Source organism: Pseudophryne corroboree, chromosome 2 (genome assembly GCF_028390025.1).
Source record: "Pseudophryne corroboree isolate aPseCor3 chromosome 2, aPseCor3.hap2, whole genome shotgun sequence".
NCBI lineage: Eukaryota > Metazoa > Chordata > Amphibia > Anura > Myobatrachidae > Pseudophryne > Pseudophryne corroboree.
This window is the reverse complement of record NC_086445.1, coordinates 991,096,878-991,113,745: the sequence shown is the minus strand read 5'-3', so window position 1 is coordinate 991,113,745 and position 16,868 is coordinate 991,096,878. Positions and strand designations below refer to the sequence as shown.

General features: G+C 49.7%; 1 protein-coding gene across 1 annotated transcript in view; it reads left to right on the top strand.

Moving 5' to 3' along the window:
- MAP3K7CL (MAP3K7 C-terminal like) overlaps positions 1–16,868 on the top strand; it is a 177,693-nt gene that overhangs the window by 45,167 nt on the left and 115,658 nt on the right. The gene's annotated exons all lie outside the window — the stretch shown is intronic.

The window sequence follows — 16,868 nt, the reverse complement described above, 5'->3', positions numbered from 1 at the left end:
CCGGAAAATCGGCGGCAGAAGACTTCCTGTCTTCAACAAGGTAGCGCACAGCACTGCAGCTGTGCGCCATTGCTCTCAGCACACTTCACACTTCGGTCACTGAGGGTGCAGGGCGCTGGGGGGGGGCGCCCTGAGACGCAATAAAAACACCTTGGCTGGCGAAAATACATCACATATAGCCCCCAGGGCTATATGGATGAATTTTAACCCCTGCCAGAATCCATAAAAAAGCAGGAGAAAAGTCCGCGAAAAAGGGGCGGAGCCTATCTCCTCAGCACACTGGCGCCATTTTCCCTCACAGCTCCGTTGGAGGGAAGCTCCCCTGGCTCTCCCCTGCAGTCACTACACTACAGAAAGGGTTAAAAAAGAGAGGGGGGCACTAATTAGGCGCAGTATTAACTATACAGCAGCTATAAGGGGAAAAACACTTATATAAGGTTATCCCTGTATATATATAGCGCTCTGGTGTGTGCTGGCAAACTCTCCCTCTGTCTCCCCAAAGGGCTAGTGGGGTCCTGTCCTCTATCAGAGCATTCCCTGTGTGTGTGCTGTATGTCGGTACTTTTGTGTCGACATGTATGAGGAGAAAAATGATGTGGAGACGGAGCAGATTGCCTGTAATAGTGATGTCACCCCCTAGGGGGTCGACACCTGAGTGGATGAACTGTTGGAAGGAATTACGTGACAGTGTCAGCTCTGTATAAAAGACAGTGGTTGACATGAGACAGCCGGCTACTCAGCTTGTGCCTGTCCAGACGTCTCATAGGCCGTCAGGGGCTCTAAAGCGCCCGTTACCTCAGATGGCAGATATAGACGCCGACACGGATACTGACTCCAGTGTCGACGGTGAAGAGACGAATGTGACTTCCAGTAGGGCCACACGTTACATGATTGAGGCAATGAAAAATGTTTTACACATTTCTGATAATACGAGTACCACCAAAAAAGGGGTATTATGTTCGGTGAGGAAAAACTACCTGTAGTTTTCCTGAATCTGAGAAATTAAATGAGGTGTGTGATGATGCGTGGGTTTCCCCCGATAACAACTGATAATTTCTAAAATGTTATTGGCATTATACCCTTTCCCGCCAGAGGTTAGGGTGCGTTGGGAAACACCCCCTAGGGTGGATAAAGCGCTCACACGCTTGTAAGGGCTCTACCTTCGCCTGAGATGGCCGCCCTTAAGGATCCTGCTGATAGAAAGCAGGAGGGTATCCTAAAAGGTATTTACACACATACTGGTGTTATACTGCGACCAGCAATCGCCTCAGCCTGGATGTGCAGTGCTGGGTTGGCGTGGTCGGATTCCCTGACTGAAAATATTGACACCCTAGATAGGGACAGTATATTTTTGCCTATAGAGCATTTAAAAGATGCATTTCTATATATGCGTGATGCACAGCGGAATATTTGCCGACTGGCATCAAGTCTAAGCGCGTTGTCCATTTCTACCAGTAGAGGGTTATGGACACGTCAGTGGTCAGGTGATGCGTATTCCAAACGGCATTTGGAAGTATTGCTTTATTAAGGGGAGGAGTTATTTGGGGTCGTTCTTTCACATTTCTGCCCCGTGACAGAGGGAGAGGAAAAAGGCTGCAGAAATCAGCCAGTTCCCAGGAACAGAAACCCTCTCCCGCCTCTGCCAAGCCCTCAGTATACGCTGGGGCTTTACAAGCAGAATCAGGCACGGTGGGGGGCCCGTCTCAATGAATTTCAGCGCGCAGTGGGCTCACTCGCAAGTAGACCCCTGGATCCTTCAGGTGATATCTCAGGGGTACAAATTAGAATTCGAGACGTCTCCCCCTCGCCGTTTCCTAAAGTCGGCTTTACCGATGTCTCCTTCTGAGAGGGAGACAGTTTTGGAAGCCATTCACAAGCTGTATTCCCAGCAGGTGATAATCAAGATACCCCTCCTGCAACAGGGAACGGGGTATTATTCCACACTGTTGTGGTACCGAAGCCGGACGGCTCGGTGAGACCGATTCTAAATCTAAAATCTTTGAACACTTACATACAGAGGTTCAAATTCAAGATTGAGTCACTCAGAGCAGTGATTGCGAACCTGGAAGAAGGGGACTACATGATGTCTCGGGACATCAAGGATGCTTACCTTCATGTCAAAATTTACCCTTCTCACCAAGGGTACCTCAGGTTTATGGTACAGAACTGTCACTATCAGTTCAGACGCTGCCGTATGGATGGTCCACGGCACCCCGGGTCTTTACCAAGGTAATGGCCGAAATGATGATATTCCTTCGAAGGAAGTGAATTTTAGTTATCCCTTACTTGGACAATTCCCTGATAAGGGTAAGATCCAGTGAACAGTTGGAGGTCGGTGTAGCACTATCTCAGGTAGTGTTGCGGCAGCACGATTGGATTCTCAATATTCCAAAATCGCACCTGGTTCCGACGACGTGTCTTCTGTTCCTAGGGATGATCCTGGACACAGTCCAGAAAAAGGTGTTTCTCCCGGAGGAGAAAGCCAGGGAGTTATCCGAGCTAGTCAGGAACCTCCTAAAACCGAGCCAAGTCTCAGTGCATCAATGCACAAGGGTTCTGGGTAAAATGGTGGCTTCCTACGAAGCAATCCCATTCGGCAGATTCCACGCAAGAACTTTCTAGTGGGACCTGCTGGACAAATGGTCCGGGTCGCATCTTCAGATGCATCAGCGGATAACCCTGTCACCAAGGACAAGGGTGTCCCTCCTGTGGTGGTTGCAGAGTGCTCATCTTCTAGAGGGCCGCAGATTAGGCATTCAGGACTGGGTCCTGGTGACCACGGATGCCAGCCTGCGAGGATGGGGAGCAGTCACACAGGGAAGGAATATCCAGGGCTTATGGTCAAGCCTGGAGACATCACTTCACATAAATATCCTGAAGCTAAGGGACATTTACAATGCTCTAAGCTTAGCAAGACCTCTGCTTCAAGGTCAGCCGGTGTTGATCCAGTCGGACAACATCACGGCAGTCACCCACGTAAACAGACAGGGTGGCACAAGAAGCAGGAGGGCAATGACAGAAGCTGCAAGGATTTTTCACTGGGTGGAAAATCATGTGATAGCACTGTCAGCAGTATTCATTCCGGGAGTGGACAACTGGGAAGCAGACTTCCTCAGCACGACCTCCACCCGGGAGAGTGGGGACTTCACCCAGAAGTCTTCCACATGATTAAAAACTCGACAGGTATTGCGCCAGGTCCAGGGACCCTCAGGCAATAAGCTGTAGACGCTCTGGTAACACCGTGGGTGTACCAGTCAGGGTATGTGTTCCCTCCTCTGCCTCTCATACCCAAGGTACTGAGATTGATAAGATGGAGAGGAGTAAGCACTATATTCGTGGTTCCGGATTGGCCAAGAAGGACTTGGTAACCGGAACTTCAAGAGATGCTCACGGAGGATCCGTGGCCTCTACCTCTAAGAAGGGACCTGCTCCAGCAAGGACCCTGTCTGTTCCAAGACTTACCGCGGCTGCGTTTGACGGCATGGCGGTTGAACGCCGGATCCTGAAGGAAAAAAGGCATTCCGGATGAAGTCATCCCTATCCTGATCAAAGCCAGGAAGGATGTAACCGCAAAAACATTATCACCGCAATTGGCGAAAATATGTTGCGTGGTGCGAGGCCAGTAAGGCCCGACGGAGGAAATTCAACTGGGTCGATTCCTACATTTCCTGCAAACAGGAGTGTCTATGGGCCTGAAATTGGGGTCCATTAAGGTTCAAATTTCGGCCCTGTCAATTTTCTTCCAAAAAGAACTAGCTTCAGTCCCTGAAGTTCAGACGTTTGTAAAAGGGGTACTGCATATACAGCCTCCTTTTGTGCCTCCAGTGGCACTTTGGGATCTCAATGTAGTTTTGGGTTCCAAAAGTCACATTGGTTTGAACCACTTAAATCTGTGGAGTTAAAATATCTCACATGAAAAGTGGTCATGCTGTTGGCCCTGGCCTGGGCCAGGCGCGTGTCAGAATTGGCGGCTTTATCCTGAAAAAGCCCTTATCTGATTTTCCATTCGGACAGGGCGGAATTGAGGACTCGTCCTCAGTTTCTCCCCAAGGTGGTTTCAGCGTTTCACCTGAACCAACCTATTTGTGGTGCCTGCGGCTACTAGGGACTTGGAGGCCTCCAAGTTGCTAGACGTTGTCAGTGCCCTGAAAATATATGTTTCCAGGACGGCTGGAGTCAGGAAATCTGACTCGCTGTTTATCCTGTATGCACCCAACAAGCTGGGTGCTCCTGCTTCTAAGCAGACTATTGCTCGTTGGATTTGTAGTACAATTCAGCTTGCACATTCTGTGGCAGGCCTGCCACAGCCAAAAATCTGTAAATGCCCACTCCACAAGGAAGGTGGGCTCATCTTGGGCGGCTGCCCGAGGGGTCTCGGCTTTACAACTTTGCCGAGCAGCTACTTGGTCAGGAGCAAATACGTTTGTAAAATTCTACAAAATTGATATCCTGGCTGAGGAGGACCTGGAGTTCTCTCATTTGGTGCTGCAGAGTCATCCGCACTCTCCCGCCCGTTTGGGAGCTTTGGTATAATCCCCATGGTCCTTACGGAGTCCCCAGCATCCACTTAGGACGTTAGAGAAAATAAGAATTTACTTACCGATAATTCTATTTCTCATAGTCCGTAGTGGATGCTGGGCGCCCATCCCAAGTGCGGATTGTCTGCAATACTTGTACATAGTTATTGTTACAAAAATCGGGTTATTATTGTTGTGAGCCATCTTTCAGAGGCTCCTCTGTTATCATGCTGTTAACTGGGTTCAGATCACAGGTTATACGGTGTGATTGGTGTGGCTGGTATGAGTCTTACCCGGGATTCAAAATCCTTCCTTATTGTGTACGCTCGTCCGGGCACAGTATCCTAACTGAGGCTTGGAGGAGGGTCATAGGGGGAGGAGCCAGTGCACACCAGATAGTCCTAAAGCTTTCTTTAGATGTGCCCAGTCTCCTGCGGAGCCGCTATTCCCCATGGTCCTTACGGAGTCCCCAGCATCCACTACGGACTATGAGAAATAGAATTATCGGTAAGTAAATTCTTATTTTCTGCTGCGGGGTACACTGGGCTCCACAGGGAATAACATCGGGGTGTAGAGTAGGATCTTGATCCGAGGCACCAACAGGCTCAAAGCTTTGACTGTTCCCAAGTTGCATAGCGCCGCCTCCTCTATAACCCCGCCTCCGTGCACAGGAGCTCAGTTTTGTAGTTGGTGCCATACAGTAAGCAGGCATACAACAGGTGGGCTGCTACAGCAGCCCTGAAAAGAGCTTTTTAAGCGAAGATAGAAGACTTCAAGGGCTACAGCAGTGATAGATGTCAGTCAGACATCTCCTGCTGCAGCTCCATCACCTCCCCCAGTGGCGCTGTATACTCCCACACCCTGGATGGCGTGTACTTACAGCGGAGGCTCCGATTTGCTCCCCGTTAGTCACATACTCGCCGAAGTTCTCCTGGATCGCATGGCCACACTCAGTGAGGAGGTAAGTGGGTCCCCTAGGCGGATCCCGCTGAAATCGGGGTCCGGCGCGGCCGGTGGGACGTGCGTGCTGGTGTGGACACTGTGGTAGAGCAGGGACTACACTAAAGCACCAGGGCAAGGGCACAGGTCGGTTTTTACCTCATAAAAACAGTTTTTATTACAGCCCATAGTACTAGTGGTGAGATCCAGCAGGGGGATAAGGCTTAGACCTGTAGCCCCTTCCCCAGCCCCAGGGCACCATTGACAGTAATGTTCCCGCCCTGGAGTGCATATATCTCTCTCCCTCACTCTCGGTCAGTGTTTGGGTGCCATTACACAGAGCAGCACTGTTCCTGGGACTGTTTGGGCAAATCCTCCTTTGTAAAGCCTCCTGCACGTCAGCGCTGTGCATTTTACAAGACACTTAAGTATTCTACATGTCTATTGACAGTGTTAGTTAAGAAATAGTACATTTGGTCAGGGTAATGTAGTACAAGTACCCTGTGATATACAGCCAGTCTTTACTGTGCATTGATATACTGTATCTACTAATTATAGAGCTATACTGAGTATTACTTTGTATTGCTAGTCCAGTGCAGTTTTATTGCATGTCATAATTTCTGCATTGTACATTGTGACTATTTGTGTGTGCATGTAGCTGCCGTGTGACCTCCATTTCGTGTCTCTTACTCAGATTGCTATCCCTATATTCTATGACCTGAGAGGGCTCAGTGCGTCAGGTTTTTTAGCTGATATAGGTGTCTCACAAGATATACTCATTGTGTATTTTTCTTTGTGATTTTAAGTCACCATATACCTCTTGAATCCCCTGTTTGCAGAGTATATAAGCTGCACAGGGGGTGCTTGTCAGGTATATTGTGTTACACACACCAGTGCTAACAGGAGTATACCGGTGTATGAACAGAGAGGGAAGCGAAGCAAACGAACTCACAGACAGTATAACATAACATACACAGGAGGTGATGGAATAACTAATAAACACAAAGTGAACGGAGAAGCCCAAAGGCTCAGGAATTGGGTGTCTCCCTAGTGTCAGGAATGCTCAGATGGAATAGAGTGGACAATGAAGCGAGGTGTAGTGATTTAACATGTGGAGCACCTGAAATGATGTTGCTAAGAGCAACAGAAAAAACCCCAAAGGGTTACCAACGGGTGTGGGAATAAACTCCTTGGTCAGAGATAGAAATATAGACACAAGGAGAGTATCCACAATCCTAACCCCCACTTGCAGGGCACAGGTTCAGCTTACTGCCACTAAACTGACACCTGCACAGTGAGGGAGGATTAAGCAAGCAGGTCTGAGAGTACAGCCGCAAACCTGCTGGGTTCACAGAATAGCAAAAGAACCCCAGCAGGTCAAACAACTGACTCCAGTCTTACTGCTAGGTCCAGATTGGCAGAATGAAGTACCGAATCCCAAGGCCTATTCGCAGTAAGCAACAAGTAAATACAAAGTCACACAGTACTAGCTAACTCTCTGGAACTGACTAACAAACAAAGATTCAGCAGCATTTGCCTAGCCTGAGAGGATGGTTTATATAGCAGGTGCTGTCCACGCCCCACTCAGACCTCACAGACTGTGAGCACAAAACCAGCGCCGGATTCCCTGCCGTGCACAGAGCCTGTAACCACTACACAGTAAAAACCCGGACCGGAGTATCAGCTGCGCTCAGGTTACTTCGCTAACACTTGCCTCCCTTCTGACGAGGGGTCAAAGAACCCCTACCACCGGGTTTATCGGGGAACTGTGAGAAGAAAGAGCGTATCAGTCTGGGGGCATGAAGATCACAACTGCGCACCCACGACCACTCCTCCGGGCCATACCCCTTCCAGTGCACCAAAAATGACAGCCGACCCCGAACCATCTTGGAGTCAAGAACCCTTTCAACCACAAACTCCCTCTGACCCCGTATCAGAAGAGGAGATGGTCTTCCACTGGAAGAAGGATTACTAACCGCCAGTTTTAAAAGGGAACAATGAAATGTTTTATTGATACCCAATGAACGGGGCAGAGCTAACTGAAATGCCACCGGATTGATAACCCTGGTGATCTTATAAGGGCCGATGAACCGGGGGCCTAACTTATGAGATGGCTGTCTCAACTTCAAATTCTTGGTGGACAACCAGACGAAGTCTCCTAATTTGAAGCTGCAGGGTCTTCTCCGCTTATCAAAAACCCTTTTGGTCACTAATGACACAGACACAAGGGCTTTCTTCACTTTCCTCCAAATACCTCTAAGGACCGAAACAACAGAGGAACCACCAGGCGTGGAATCCAGGGGGTCAAAAGAATTGGCCTTAGGATGATGCCCATACACACAAAGGAAGGGAGAGATCCCTGTAGCAGAGTGAGCCGCGTTGTTATAGGCAAACTCCGCCATGGACAGATGAGCAACCCAGTCAGTATGACACTTGGAGACATAACACCTGAGGAACTGCTCCAAGGACTGGTTCACCCTCTCAGTCTGCCCATTAGACTGTGGATGGTAGCCTGACGACAAGCTCACAGAAATCTGGAGATCAGAACAAAATGCCCTCCAGAATTTGGCCACAAACTGGGATCCACGGTCAGAGACCACATCAAGTGGCAACCCGTGGAGGCGCACAACATGCTGCATAAATAACTCAGATAGGCGTCTGGCCGATGGCAACCCAACCAGTGGAACGAAAAGCGCCATCTTCGAAAACCTGTCAACGACAACCCAAATGGCTGTCATCCCCGAGGATTTGGGCAAGTCCACCACAAAATCCATGGAAATGTGGGTCAATGGCTTAGACGGAATAGAGAGTGGATGTAATGGGCTGACAGGAACCCCTCTAGGAGTTTTATTTCGGGCACAAACGTCACATGCCCGAACCCACTGATCCACATCCCTAGCCACCGAGGGCCACCACACCACCCTAGACAGCAACTCCCGAGTTCTGGCAATACCCGGATGCCCTGCCGAACTCTTGGCATGGAATTCCAGGAACACTCGCTGTCTTAACCTAGGAGGCACAAACAAGAGACCTACCGGAAGGTCTGGAGGAGCCTGCTCCTGTGCTCTAAGGACTAATGACAAGAGGTCCTGGGTAATGCCCACTTTAATACATGATGGGGACACAATGGGCAATGGCTCCTCGGTGGTCTCTTGAACTGGAGCAAAACTCCGCGAGAGCGCATCAGCCTTGATGTTTTTTGACCCAGGGCGATATGTTATCAAAAAATTAAAGCGAGCAAAAAACAAAGCCCATCGTGCCTGGCTGGCATTGAGCCGTTCGCTGACTCTTAATATGCCAGATTCTTATGGTCGGTGAGAATTGAGACCACAAACTTAGCCCCCTCAAGCCAGTGTCTCCACTCCCCGAGTGCATCCTTTATAGCCAACAATTCCCGGTTACCCACATCATAATTCATCTCGGCAGACGAAAATTTACGGGAAAAGTAAGCACAGGGATGAAGGCGATTATCAGACACCCCCATCTGAGAGAGCACTGCCCCAATACCTATCTCAGAGGCATCCACTTCTACCACAAAAGGACGCTCTGGATCTGGGTGTCGCAGCACCTTGGCCGAGACAAATGCCCTTTTGAGACGGGCAAAGGCCGCTTTGGCCTCACAAGACCAGTGAGCAACATCCGCCCCTTTCTTAGTGAGTGCCACCAAGGGGGCCACTATAGATGAAAATCCAGCGATAAATCGTCTATAAAAATTTGCAAAGCCCAGAAAACGCTGAAGCGCCTTCAAACTAGTGGGCTGCACCCAATCCAGGACTGCCTGTACCTTAGAACCCTCCATTTGGAAACCTTCTGAGGAGATAATATACCCTAGAAATGCGATTTGCTGGACTTCAAACTCGCACTTCTCCAGCTTCGCCCCAAGCTGGTGGTCTCTGAGTTTCTGGAGGACTAAGCGTACATGCTTCCGATGTTCCTCCAGGGAATGAGAGAAGATTAGGATGTCATCTAGATAAACAACTAAGAATCTATCCAAATATTCCCTGAGCACATCGTTCATGAATTCCTGGAAGACTGCCGGGGCATTAGAGAGCCCAAAAGGCATCACCAAATATTCATAATGCCCTGAGTGGGTATTAAAGGCAGTCTTCCATTCATCCCCCTCTCTTATTCGGATTAGATTGTAAGCACCGCGTAGGTCAATCTTAGAAAAAATGGTGGCAGTACGAAGCTGGTCAAACAAAACCGAAATGAGAGGCAGTGGGTACGAGTTTTTAATCGTGATACGGTTCAATTCCCTAAAGTCGATGCAGGGTCGCAACAAACCGTCCTTTTTACCCACGAAGAAGAACCCCGACCCAACTGGGGACTGTGAGGGTCTGATAAATCCCTTAGCCAAGTTCTCCTGAATGTACTCTGCCGTAGCCTGAGTCTCAGGACATGACAGGGAGTACAACCTGCTCTTGGGAAGCTTAGCATCCGGCTACAAATCAATGGCACAGTCATAGGGGCGATGGGGAGGTAGTACCTCCGCAACTTTTTTGGAGAACACATCCGCAAAATCTGCATAACATCCTGGCAATCCTGGCAAACTTAGCTGCGAGAGCCTGACTGGAAGGCTCAAGCAACTCCTGAAACAATCACTACCCCAACTAAGAATCTCCCCAGAGACCCAGTCAAATTGAGGGTTATGGGCCCTTAACCAGGGTAACCCCAAAACCAATGGGGCAAAAGAACAGACAGTCACATAAAAAGACAATTTTTCAGAGTGTGTGGTTTCAATAAACAAAGGAATTTGGCTGGTGCAGGAGGTAATTTTACCCTGGGACAATGGTTCCCCGTTTAACCCACAGATCTCAATCTCTGATGCCAAAGGTACTGAGGGAACAGAGTATTCCAGGGCGAATTGACGGTCCATGAAAACCCCATCGGCCCCACTGTCAACAAAGGCCTCAGTCTTGACAGTTTGACCGAGGATCTCCAAAGTCACCGGAATGAGAAAAGTCTTTTTGGGAAATTCTGACTTCTGGCCTGACAGGATATTTCCCATCACCCTCAGGCCCTGAAGTTTTCCGTTTTTTCTGGGCATGATACTACAACATGACCTTTATTCCCACAGTACAAACACAAACCCTGCTGTCTCCTCCGCGTCTTCTCACGCGAGGAGAGGCGGGTAGCCCCAATCTGCATAGGCTCCTCGGAATATTCCTCAGAGTCTGAGGTTCCCTTGGGAAAAAAGGAAACTGCGGTCTCCCTTTCAAGCCTACGCTCTCTCAGCCGTCTATCCACCCGGATGGATAACTGCAGGAGCTGATCTAAGCTATCAGGCGAGGGATATTGTACCAGTTGGTCCTTTATCTGGTCAGAAAGGTCCCTTCGGTACTGGTTTCTCAGGGCTGGGTCATTCCACTGGGTATCATGAGCCAACCTCCGAAACTCCGTACTATAAACCTCAGCTGGCCGTCGCCCTTGCTTAAGAACCATAATCTGAGCCTCGGCTGAAGCCATCTTGTCAGGGTCATCATACAAAATGCCCAGTGCCGTAAAAAAAGCATCAACACTTTTAAGCGACGGACAGTCAGGCTGTAACCCATATGCCCAGACCTGTGGGTCTCCTTGTAGCAAGGAAATTACCATGCCCACCCGCTGAATCTCCGACCCAGAAGACTGGGGCCTAAGCCTGAAATATAGCTTACAGCTCTCCTTGAAACAAAAGAACTGCGAGCGATCTCCAGAAAAACGATCCGGGAGATTTACTTTCGGCTCCTTAACCCCTGAACTTGCCGCTGCTGCTGCGGGAGCTCCGCTAGCGGCCTGCGGGGTGTTCATTTTAATGGACATCTCATTAAATTGTCGAGTCAGGACCTGCACCTGATCGACCACCTGTTGCAAAGTATTTTGAGGGGTATGCTCCATATTCCCACAAAATTTCAACAGGAGTAGGGCTGCTGAATATGTTACACACACCAGTGCTAACAGGAGTATACCGGTGTATGAACAGAGAGGGAAGCGAAGCAAACAAACTCACAGACAGTATAACATAACATACACAGGAGGTGATGGAATAACTAATAAACACAAAGTGAACGGAGAAGCCCAAAGGCTCAGGAATTGGGTGTCTCCCTAGTGTCAGGAATGCTCAGATGGAATAGAGCGGACAATGAAGCGAGGTGTAGTGATTTAACATGTGGAGCACCTGAAATGATGTTGCTAAGAGCAACAGAAAAAACCCCAAAGGGTTACCAACGGGTGTGGGAATAAACTCCTTGGTCAGAGATAGAAATATAGACACAAGGAGAGTATCCACAATCCTAACCCCCACTTGCAGGGCACAGGTTCAGCTTACTGCCACTAAACTGACACCTGGACGCCATGCACAGTGAGGGAGGATTAAACAAGCAGGTCTGAGAGTACAGCCGCAAACCTGCTGGGTTCACAGAATAGCAAAAGAACCCCAGCAGGTCAAACAACTGACTCCAGTCTTACTGCTAGGTCCGGATTGGCAGAATGAAGTACCGAATCCCAAGGCCTATTCGCAGTAAGCAACAAGTAAATACAAAGTCACACAGTACTAGCTAACTCTCTGGAACTGACTAACAAACAAAGATTCAGCAGCATTTGCCTAGCCTGAGAGGATGGTTTATATAGCAGGTGCTGTCCACGCCCCACTCAGACCTCACAGACTGTGAGCACAAAACCAGCGCCGGATTCCCTGCCGTGCACAAAGCCTGTAACCACTACACAGTAAAAACCCGGACCGGAGTATCAGCTGCGCTCAGGTTACTTCGCTAACACTTGCCTCCCGGTTGCCATGGCGACGTGGCAGCACAGAGCAGGAGATCCTAACATATTGCTGCTGATAGTGATATTGTACTGTGTTGCCTTAGATTGTGCTTTTAGCTATGTCAGATACAGGGGGCAACAGAGATGGAGCTGATCCCACAGTGTGTGGAGGTGACGCTGCAGGCATGTTTGAGGAAAACTTGGCAGCAGAGAGTCCCTCCTTCCCAGGCAGCAGAGATCAGTGGCGGCTGGGGTGCCCAGCAGCCCTGCGCTTCCCCAAGCGATTGCAGGGGCTGCGGGCCCCTAGTTACGCCACTGGGTCCTGGAGCATCACTCGAGTATAAGCCGAGGGGGGGGCTTTTTCAGCACAAAAAATGTGCTGAAAACTCAGCTTCTACTCGAGTATATACAGTCCATCAGGAATTCTGTGAGTTGGAAGCTGAGTTGCCTTCCAATGCTTCTGATCACGCTAGACAATGCCTGTTGTATATATTGTCACAGCTTCTCATTATGTGAAGGAGGCAGCTTCTGATGCCGGTATTCTGGCGGCCAAGGCTTCTACTACATTTATCCTGGCTCGCCGGATTCTTTGGTTGTGGTCCTGGTCCGTAGATCTGGACTCCAAGAAAACCCTGGAGGTGCTCCCTTTTAAGGGAAACATTCTTTTTGGAGAAGACCTCAACAAGATAGTGGCTGACTTACAGTAGCTTCTGCTAAAATGGCATGTCTGCCTAGTACTGCTCCTTCGGTGCCGAAGGTTAAGAGTACTTCCTTTCATTCCTTTCGTCCTCCAGGGAAAGCAAAAGGTCAGGCGTACCCGAAACACGGTCGCACTTCCAAACCTGCTAAGCCCAAACCCAAATGGGCTTGGGCTGCCCGTCAGCCTGCTTCCAAAACTGACAAGCCTGCCACATGATGGGGCGGGCCTCCCCCTGGGGGAGCCCAGGGTGGGGGGTCGACTTCTAGGTTTTACCCAGGTATGGCTGAAGACCACTTCCGATGCCTGGGTATGGGAAGTCGTCACTCGAGGATATGCCGTATCCTTCAAGAAATGTCCCCCTCATCGATTTTGCCTGACAGACATCCCTTCGGATTAGGTGAAGGCAAAAACTCTTCATTCGTGGTACAGTCCCTCCTGGACACAGGAGTGGTAGTACAAGTGCCTCTAGCTCAGAGAGACTAGGGGTACTATTCACTGCTGTTCCTAGTCTCGAAACCGAATGGGTCCTCCCGGCCCATTCTCAACCTCAAGTCCTTGAACAAATTTGTCAAGGTTTCCAAGTTTCGTATGGAAACCCTTTGCTCTATTGTTCTGGCCTTGGAACCTGGGGATTATATGGTCTCCCTGGACATACAGGATGCTTACCTGCATATTCCCACTGCAGTGTCGCATCAGCAGTACCTGAGGTTTGCGGTTGGCAACCTCCATTACCAATTTCGGGCGTTACCTTTTGGTTTGACCGCGGCTCCACGAGTCTTCACCAAGGTCATGGCGGTAATGACGGCTGTGTTCCGCCGTCGAGGGGTCAGGATCCTACCGTACCTGGACGACTTGTTGATCCTGGCAAATTCCCCAGAAATTCTCCTACGCCATCTGGATCTGACTATCCAGTTTCTGCAAGCCCACGGGTGGCTCATCAACTGGAAGAAATCTTCCCTGGTCCCTGCTCAGAGCATGGTGCACCTGGGGGCGTTGTTGGACAATCACAACCAGCGGTTGTTCTTGTCTCAGGAGAAAGTTCTGTAGATTCAGGACAGAATTCGATGCTTCCTATCTCGTCCACAAGTGTCGATACATTCGGCTATGCTAGGTCTCATGGTGTCGGTTTTCAACATGGTGGAATACGCTCAATTCCATTCCCGCTCTCTGCAGAAGCTGATTCTTGCCAAGTGGGATGGCCTGCCTCACCGGATCAGGTCTCACATGATCTCCGTGTCTCCGGAGGTCCGTCTGTCACTGAGCTTGTGGCTTCAGGACCAACGATTGTGCAGGGGTCGTCCCTTCTGGATCTCCAAATGGGTTCTTCTGACAATGGATGCCAGTCTGAGCAGTTGGGGCGCGGTGTTGGAGCAACACTCCTGTCAGGGTCGGTGGACCAAGGAGGAGTCTCTCCTCCCAATAAACATTCTGGAATTGCGGGTGGTGTTCAACTCATTGAACTTGGCCCAGCATTTAATATAGAACAGACCTGTTCAAGTGTAGTCGGACAACGCCACCACGGTGGCGTACATCAATCATCAAGGCGGCACTCGAAGCCGCATGGCAATGAGGGAAGTATCACGGATTCTTCAGTAGGCGGAACGCCATCTGCCAGCCATCTTGGCAGTGTTCATTCCTGGGGTCCTAAACTACGAAGCGGACTTTCTCAGTCATCAGGACGTACACGCCGGAGAATGGAGCCTCCATCCAGATGTGTTTCAACTCCTCGTGGACAAGTGGGGCCTTCCAGATGTGGACCTGATGGCATCTCGACACAATCACAAGGTTCCGGTCTTCGGAGCAAGGACAAGGGATCCTCAAGCAGCGTTTGTGGATGCACTGGCAATTCCATGGAACTTTCAGCTGCCATACGTGTCCCCTCTGGTGTCACTCCTGGCCAGAGTAATAAGGAAGTTCAAGTAAGAAGGAGGAATCCTACTTCTGATCGCTCCAGCGTGGCCAAGACGGCATTGGTTCTCAGACCTTCAGGGTCTCTCGATAGAGCGTCCCCTTCTACTTCCGCAGCACCCAGATCTCCTCGTTCAGGGCCCCTGTGTATATCAGGATTTAGCCCGATTGGCTTTGACGGCGTGGCTCTTGAAGCTTCCGTCTTAAGGGCCAAAGGATTTTCTGAGGCGGTCATTCAAACCATGTTGAAGGCCCGGAAACCGGCTTCTGCTCGGATTTACCATAGGGTCTGGAATTCTTACTTTGCTTGGTGCGCATCTAACAATCATGATGCTTGCAAGTTTAGTACGGTCAAACTTTTGGCTTTTCTACAACAGGGCCTGGACTTGGGCCTTCATCTGGCTCCATCAAGGTTCATATTTCTGCCTTGTCGGTTTAATTCCAGAGAAAAATTGCAACTTTACCTGATGTTCATACATTTACTCAGGGTGTGTTGCAGATTCAACCTCCTTACGTCCCGCCTGTGGCTCCTTGGGACTTGTCGGTGGTTCTGGAGGTGTTACAAGGGTCTCCCTTTGAGCCTCTTGAATCGGCAGACCTTAAGTGGCTTTCTCTTAAGGTGTTGTTTCTGCTGGCTATTGCCTCTGCCAGACGGGTGTCGGATCTGGGTGCCTTGTCTTGTAGGTCCCCATATCTGATTTTTCACCATGACCGGGTGGTTCTTAGAACACGTCCCGGGTACCTACCTAAGGTGGTGTCTTCTTTCCACCTTAATCAGGAGATTGTGGTTCCGGCCTTTGCCTCTCCTGAATTGTCTTCCAAAGAGCGGTCTTTGGATGTGGTACGGGCTCTCCGTATTTATGTGAAGAGGATAGCTCCTATTAGGAAGTCTCTTTGTACTGTTTGGTTTTCACAAACGTGGCTGGCCTGCTCACAAGCAGACCTTGGCCAGATGGATTAGAATGGTGATTGCACATGCTTATGTACAGGCTGGTCGTCCAGCTCCTTCTACTATTAAGGCCCATTCTACTCGGTTTGTGGGACCTTCTTGGGCGGGCCCGCCGTGGTGCGACCCTTGAACAATTGTGCAAGGCAGCTACGTGGTCCTCAGTGAACACCTTCATAAGGTTCTTTGCCTTTGATACTTCCGCCTCCCAGGATGCTTCCTTTGGACGCCGGGTTCTTGTGCCCGTTACAGTGCGTCCCCTCCCATAAGGAACTGCTTTAGGAGATACCTAATGTTATTCCCTGTGGAGCCCAGTGTACCCCGCAGCAGAAAACGAGATTTATGGTAAGAACTTACCGTTGTTAAATCACTTTCTGCGAGGTACACTGGGATCTACAGGGCGCCCACCCTGACGCACTTATCTTCTTTGGGTTGGTGTGGCATTAGCCGCTGACACTTTCTCCTGTCGTGAGTGTGTGGTGTATGTGGCTACTAACGATTGTCGTCTCTTTTACCTGCTACTGCATTGGACTGGTTGACAAAAACTGAGCTCCTGTGCACAGAGGCGGGGTTATAGAGGAGGCGGCGCTGTGCATCTTGGGAACAGTCAAAGCTTTGAGCCTGTTGGTGCCTCGGATCAATATCCTACTCTACACCCCGATGTTATTCCCTGTGGAGCCCAGTGTATCTCGCAGAAAGAGATTTAACAACGGTAAGTTTTTACCATAAATCTCGTTTTTTGTCAGTAGTCAGTATCAGGGCCCACAATTTCTGATTTCAGCCCTACACACAAGTCCCAATTTGTAAAAACTTGGCCCCCTGAGGAACTTACACCCCTCCCTATCATTGTCTCCCGCTCGCTTTATCATTCCACCGTTTCTATCATATAAGGATTTGTTTGGGTGCAGAACTTCAGAGAACTGACTGTTATCCTCAGATACAGTACATGGGGGAGTCTATCGAGAACCACAGCAGCCGACCCGTGGTCGCCCAAGCACTGCATATATATGTGCAGCTCACAAGCATTTTTTAATCATATGGGGGATGTAATGTGAGCACCCCCAATAGTTTTAAATAAGTTGACTCTCATATTGGCAACTGCAAGCGTCCCGAGCAT